Source organism: Nylanderia fulva, unplaced genomic scaffold, assembly GCF_048542155.1.
Source record: "Nylanderia fulva isolate GAGA-0341 unplaced genomic scaffold, ASM4854215v1 Scaffold527, whole genome shotgun sequence".
Lineage (NCBI taxonomy): Eukaryota > Metazoa > Arthropoda > Insecta > Hymenoptera > Formicidae > Nylanderia > Nylanderia fulva.
The window spans coordinates 30281-37795 of record NW_028190618.1 but is presented as its reverse complement, the minus strand read 5'-3'; the positions used below and the strand labels follow the sequence as shown (position 1 = coordinate 37795).

The window sequence follows — 7515 nt, the reverse complement described above, 5'->3', positions numbered from 1 at the left end:
TCTGCATTTTCCTTGTTTGTTCAATAGCCCATGACTGCAATGATTTAAATTGAAATCCAATATCTTCAAGTATTTTCTATTTCTTCACGAGGTTGTTGAATGATGAAGTGCCCAAAATACTTTGCTTTGTTAAAAAAAAAGATAATTGGGCAATATATACAGTTAAAAAAATTTAAAAGTGCAATATATATATTTTCATATTACATATAAATAAATTAATGAAAGGCTCGTATAAATTAACAAAATTAAAACCAATCAAAAATGTAGGGCCAACTGAACGACAAAAAAATATTAAAAATTTTATTAATTATATTTTAAATAGTTAAATAATTAAATTATCATTCCGTTATAGAAACAATATAAATCGTAAACGTTTCGACTGCACTACAGTCTTTTTTAATAATAAAAGTTAAAAATTAAAATACAAAGTAAATGTTAAAAATACAAAGTTAGTTAAATATTAAAATATAAATTAAACGATTCTTCGCTGTTGACCAATAGATGTGCAAGACGATTGGTCTGAGATGCCAAGTTATGTGACATTTAATCATGCTGCGGATATATTACTCGAATTAAATCAATGTCAGATAAAATTAAAAAATCTTTCAACTTACATTATCGTTTTAACAAGTCCTTCTTCCCGATCTTTCAAGTGTGTGTTGCGAAGTCTGAATAACAAATGTCAAAGTAGAGAGCGTGGATGTATTTATTTATTACCAAGTTTTTTTCTAAACTATTGATTCAGCAACTTTTTTAAGTATGTTAAAATAACTACTGCCTAACAATTCGGTGTCTTTATTTAAATTAATTCCATTTTCTGTTCTTTAATGTGGATCATTCAGATATTAGCCTTTTATGGTAATTATTTTCATGATCATAATTTTAGTGTTGTCCCAGTCAAATGTATGTTGTTCGTTTAAAATGTGTTCCGTGACAACCGAATGTTTAGCAGAGTCTAATTTAATTATATTTTTATGTTCTTTAAGTCTCGTTCCTAACTGTCTTTTGTCTGTCCGACATATGTGGCGTCACAATCGTTGCAATTCAATTTATAATAACATTAGAATTCATGGGGCAATTATTTCTGTCCTTTTGAACTTTTATGAAGTCATTTAATTTTTTAATGCAACGATATCCCACCACTACGTCAGGTCTTCTTATTGCTGAAGCAACTTCTCAGATATTGATTCTATATATGGTATGACAAAATATTTAATGTTAGTATTAGTATTATTAGTATCTGTTATATTGTGTTATTAGACTTGTTGAACTTCTTAGTTGAGAGATTTTTCAATCTGCGTTTTATTTCTGTGAAAATTAGATCAAGAGGATAACCGTTGGATAGCAAAATGTTATAGTTTTCTCTATGTTTTTTTTTTGTGAATTGCGGATGTGATAGTAATATAGCTCTATCTACCAAGTATAAATTGTTCCTATTTTATGACAAGTCGGATGATTTGAAAAAAATGAAAGTAATCTACCTGAGAATGTCTTTTTGTGATACCAACTAAATAAATTTTATTATCTATTACTTTGATCATTATGTCTAAAAGCTTATACAACGATTATCCTCTTTTCCAATGTAAATTGTAGTCTATCGTTAAAATTGTTGAATTCGTTCAAAACATATGTAAATTGTCAGCGAAAGTGCATAAAATAATGTCGTCTACATAATGGAAATAGAAAGTCAGTTCGCAATTTAAATTAAATATCAAAATACGACTCGCTAAGTAACTCAGTATCTTTGTTTAAATTTAGTCCATTTTTTTGTTCCTTGATATGTAGCATCTCAGAAATGAGTCTTTTAATAATTATTTTCGTTGTCCAGTCGTATTTTTGACTATTTTGGATATATTAGCGAACAAAGAAATACTAATAGGACAAATAGGACATTAAACGAGTAAAACATAGATATTAGATCATATATAAACACGCACGCTCTCCGATCAAGTAGAGTTTAAAATGAGCTGTCTTTCTGTATTGTTGGTTTGTTATGTGTCATCCTTAATAACTGTTAATAAGTAGCAAAATTGTCAAGAAGAACGATGATAGGTAAGCATACTACCAATTGTAGGGGATACATATTATAATTTGGACATACGTTGATCGGTAATTTTTTATTAATCGCAGCGCCTACGGAACGGGTTAATTTCTCGCATATTAACGATGAAACTATCCGAGATCTGAACAAAATCAGGGATCATATCGAGGCGAACATTGTTGGACAGGACGGATTGAAACACGCGTTAATTGCTCAAAAACTCTTGATTCTGAATAACTATAATTAAATTTCGATATTATGTGAATTGTAAGAATTTATATTTCAATAATTATACTGAAGAAGACCGCGTGCGGTCGAAACGTTTATAGAATGATTGTAATTTGCGTTAGTTTTAATATAATGACTGTAGTTTTATAATTTATACATGTAATAAATGGTAGTTGACTGAACATCTCGAATATTCAGTCGATAAGTTGGCCTTATATTTATCACTTTGTTTTCAATATACGAGCGACAATTGTATTAATTTATTTATATTTTAATATTTAACTAACTTTGTATTTTTAACATTTAACTTTGTATTTAATTTTTAACTTTTATGTATTGAAAAAGACTGTAGTGCAGTCGAAACGTTTACGATTTATATTGTTTCTGTAACGGAATGATAATTTAATTATTTAACTATTAATATATATATAAAAAAAATTTTTACATCTTATTTTTTGCTCGTTCAGTTGGCCTACTATATTTGATTTGGTTACATTTTGTTAACATATAAATATTTGTTATACAAAAAAGATGTATCCAAAATTAACTCAGGCATTAAAATTAATTATCTTGACGTAATTTGAGATTAAAATGACAAATTTTGCTACCTATAGAAATGTCGAATAATTCAAGTACACATAAAACAAAATTGATCTCATATCTTATAGCCACAATCTCCACTTGATTCCTCTCGACCAATAGAGCCAAACGCGATGTTATTGCGATAATTATGAGGAAAGAACATTTTGGAAAGGAATTTGAATCCTATGGTTGGGATCTCAGAAATTCCCCTGTTCCTTCTCTTAACATCCCCTGTAAAGAAATAGGCGAGAAAAATATTGGTCCGAAAGTCGGCTGAATCGGGACTCGAACCCGAGACCTTCCGCTTGCCGGGCGACTGCTCTTCCAACTGAGCTATTCAGACACTTACGAATAAATACTTGTTGTTACTTATTGTTCGTCGCGTCTGGACCTAATTACGACGCTTTGGGGGGTGGGGGGTATAAACATTGAGAAAAGTATTTATTCGTAAGTGTCTGAATAGCTCAGTTGGAAGAGCAGTCGCCCGGCAAGCGGAAGGTCTCGGGTTCGAGTCCCGATTCAGCCGACTTTCGGACCAATATTTTTCTCGCCTATTTCTTTACAGGGGATGTTTAAGAGAGGAACAGGGGGAATTTCTGAGATCCCAACCATAGGATTCAAATTCCTTTCCAAAAATGTTCTTTCCTTCATAATTATCGCAATAACATCGCGTTTGGCTCTATTGGTCGAGAGGAATCAAGTGGAGATTGTGGCTTTAAAAATTAAAAGAGCTGACTAAATAAGTATTCGCATTATTCTCATATCTTATGTTAGCCAAATCTATATAAGCATACATTCGGAGGATTTTAAAATAAAAATTTCACAGTTACACAGAAATTATTCTACAATATAATCTTATATTATATTTTAATTTGCAATAATATTTACCCCCATATACGATGCATATCGCTCATCTTGCGCCATAATATTCATAACTTCAAAAAAACTATGACGAACTATATATAATATCAGCATAGTTTTGTCAGGTCGAGCATACAATACAATTTTCAAACGTCTGGCTGTTAAATAACGAAGATAAATGTTAATGATTGTAATTTTAAAAATATATAAATTTATTAAATTATTTGAAACACATAGTTATGCAAAGTATATATTAGTAAAATCATATATTACAAAAATTCTTTCTTACAAAATAATATTGTAATTTACCATTATAAATAAATTTTCTTACCGAATGTCATGGCACCATTGCAAGTGTAAAATGAGAATATATGATCAAATTTCGAAATATATTTCTCCGGCAAATTTTTTGTTTGAATATCCAACACTTCGAATTTGAGTCGTTCCTTGTCACCGTACATTTTATTTGCGTATTCGATCGTACTTGCATTAATATCTGTGCCTTTATATAATATACATATATAGTTTTAACATTAATTAATATTATTTTCTTCACATTATGTGTTGTTTTTGTGCGCACGTGAGCTGTCAAAATCTTTATGATTCATTATTTTTTCTTACCGATCATTGTTGCTTTTGGATTAAGAGCCGTAAGAAGAATATCTTTCGTTGTATTTCCAGGTCCACAACCAACATCCATACATTTTCCAGTAATATGTTTAGTTCTTCGGCAAACTCGTCGACAATAAGTGATACAGTTTTTTTGTTCGCTTTAGTAAATAAAGCGTATCGCGCTGCTTGCATCATGATTTTATGATAATTGTTCAAGTATATAACTAGAATTATAAAAACTTGAAGAAAATGAGCTATAATATAAGAGTCGGTGTGTCGAAATTTCAATATATGCAAATATAATCTGCGTGTAATTCTTCTTTACTTATTCAGAACATTTTGGTTCTTTTTTTGAACTATTTTTTTCAGTTTATCATATAATATAATACAATAAAATATTCGGAATGATGGACAAAACAACACTCAATACAATAGCTGAGATGGTTTTAAAGAAAGGAATAAAACGTTTTAAATAATAAAAATGAGCATTAATTACCACACAGTTTTTAAAAATAACCAAATTACCGGAAATATGTGAATTGTTAGATGTTGCTGGTGAAATGTTGATGAAATGAGGAATTTATCGAGCTACTTATAGTTCCTGCGAAAAATTACATAGAGAGCAGCGATATTATTATGTAAATCATTGTTTTTGAAGAAAGAGCATTTTTATACGATGAGTGTACTGAAGTGTGGGTGTGTGTGTGTGTGTGTGTGTGTGTGTGTGTGTGTGTATGTGTATGTAAAATGTATGTATACAGAATAAGAAATAATACAAGATATTAGCATTTAAAAAAAATGGTTGCGTTAGTAGAACAGTGTCGCGAACTTTTTAAAGAGACATTTCTTAAAATAAACATTTAAAGAAAAAATTATATTATAAAAAGATAGATAATGTAATTCGAGGTGTTGTGTGCTCGGGTCGGGCACAAGGGTCGCGTCAAATTAGAATATGGATTCGGGGCGTCGAAAGTCGATCAGGTTGTCTTAAGATGTCGATCTTATGCACCTGCTTTTTTTTTTAAACAATTGAACACTTGTCGTTGGCTTATTTTAACAATATACACCTATTAGTGTAAGTTACTTAAACTAGTCTCGCGATAGCAACAATATATATGTATATTTATTTGATTCGCGTGTGAATCTAGTTAGGTTACTGATAAGCAACTGCCTCGAGCGCGTTTTCTGCTCGACTTATATAATGTCGATATTGAGGAAGTTTTTTAATCGGACGGGGTGCCTGGTAACAGGCCTTGTCGATCAAGAGGCCTAGGTGCAAACGAAGGAAATTCAAAGTTCTGCTTTGCTTGCACGTTGGGCAATTTCGGTTCCACGTGTTAGTGTAGTCAAATTAGGTTTTTATCTCGGAACCGATTCAATCAACTCGGATCTTAATGATTTATGGCTTAAAATTTTACAAATTAAATATACTAAAACCTTTATAGATTAAAATTGCCGCTTTTTACAGGAAATATAAAAAAATGACTACACTACAATAAAAAAGTAACTTTAACTTATTTCTACATTGTTTTTTCCTTATCTTCTATTTGTGAACTGCTTAAGGGAGATTCACATCTAGACAGAAAGCAGAAAACAGCAAAGCATTAATAGCTAATATATTATAACTCGCGCTGGTAGTAAGTAGTAACCGAAGAATTTTTCTGTTGTACTATGTTACTACCAGTCCGAGTTTTGATTGGCTAATGCTTTTCTGTTTTCTACTTTTTTGCCTAGGTGTGAATTCTCCCTTATTCAATGCACTAAATATAAAAAACAGAAGGTCAAATAATGTCAAAATAGTCACTTTTTTCTTCTGTTTGACACATTGTGATTTTCGCCATTTTGACGTTACTTGACATTATCGTGACTTTTTGTTCTCCTTGGGTTCTTTTGAAGGATACGTCTTTTTGAACATTTATACACTTAATAAGCACCAATTTATCTTAAAAAATACTGTAACATATATATAATATATATATCTTAAAAAATACTGTAACATATATATATATACAGGGTGTCCCATAACTCGCGAATCACCTTTCATGGCAGATAGAGCGTATTAAACTGAATAGAAAAGTCCTGTATCATTTTGTGTGTGTGGTGTGCGATATTCGCAATAATTATTGAGTTATTAACTAAAATATCTAAACGAATGAGCGAGTAGAAAACGGTAGGCCGGACTCGGTGTGCATGTCGGATGACTTATTTGTTATATGCCGCTTAGTATCAAAGTATCATCTTACTTTTCAGCGCCACTACATTGGTCGCCGCTCGCTGCAGGGACGCCGCCCTTCGATCAAATAATGCTTTCATCTGCTTATTTGTTTAGATATTTTAATAAATAACTCAATAATTATTGCAATATCGCAAAAATAATACAGAATTTTCTATTCAGTTTAACACGCTCATTCCCCATGAAGGGGTGATTCGCAATAGGGGGACACCTGTATATTAAAAATATATATATATATATATATATATATGTATATATTATAATTATATGTATAATACAGTTTATAATATATAACAATACATATAAAAAATTTTTAATAAAAAGACTTACCTGTTAAGTAATAATCGTCTTCTTAAATGCAACGAACTTTACTAATAATTCTTATCTTCATCTGAAACTTTTAAATTTTTAATTCATTTCTTTTTATCACAATTCTCTCTTTCCAAATTTTGGTACTATTGCTTTTGGCACAGTATGAAAGCTCAAATTCAGGTTTGATACTCTTTTTTGATGTACATTTATTGACGCAGCCCTATCCCAGCTGCTTTTTTTCTATAGTTAGAAGAAAACTCTTTTTTGTTTATTTTGAATGTATTATTCTTTTTTTTAATAACACTCATGATTGCCGTATGTAAACAATTTTTAAATCACCTTTATGACAGCCTTTATTGTTAGTTTCCGTTTCGCTCACTAGTGTCGCATGGTAAATTTATTTCTCAAACTCTAGAGCTTTCCAAAACTATAATAAAGTACTTTTTTCTTAAGTACTTTTAGAGTTATAAGGCTTCAAGTTTATAATTTTTTACAAAATAAAATATCTTTTGAAACAAATTCAGTTTTCGGTAATCTTAATACTTTACGCATGAAACAATGAGACTATCAATTGGTGTAAAAAACACAATTGTTTGGGGAAAAAAATTATTTGTTCATAAAAAGGTTTGATTCGGAAAGCGATCAT

The 7515-nt window shown here is 30.4% G+C and overlaps 1 pseudogene across 1 annotated transcript; it reads right to left on the bottom strand.

Moving 5' to 3' along the window:
- Positions 1–488: 488 nt before the first annotated feature.
- On the bottom strand, positions 489–5387 carry LOC146721194 (juvenile hormone acid O-methyltransferase-like; annotated as a pseudogene). The gene is made up of 6 exons (XR_014925760.1): positions 5334–5387; positions 4850–4925; positions 4334–4548; positions 4044–4214; positions 3740–3870; positions 489–668 (listed from the first exon to the last, which is right to left on the bottom strand). The product of XR_014925760.1 is annotated as a juvenile hormone acid O-methyltransferase-like (transcript).
- Between the last annotated feature and the right edge of the window lie 2128 nt (positions 5388–7515).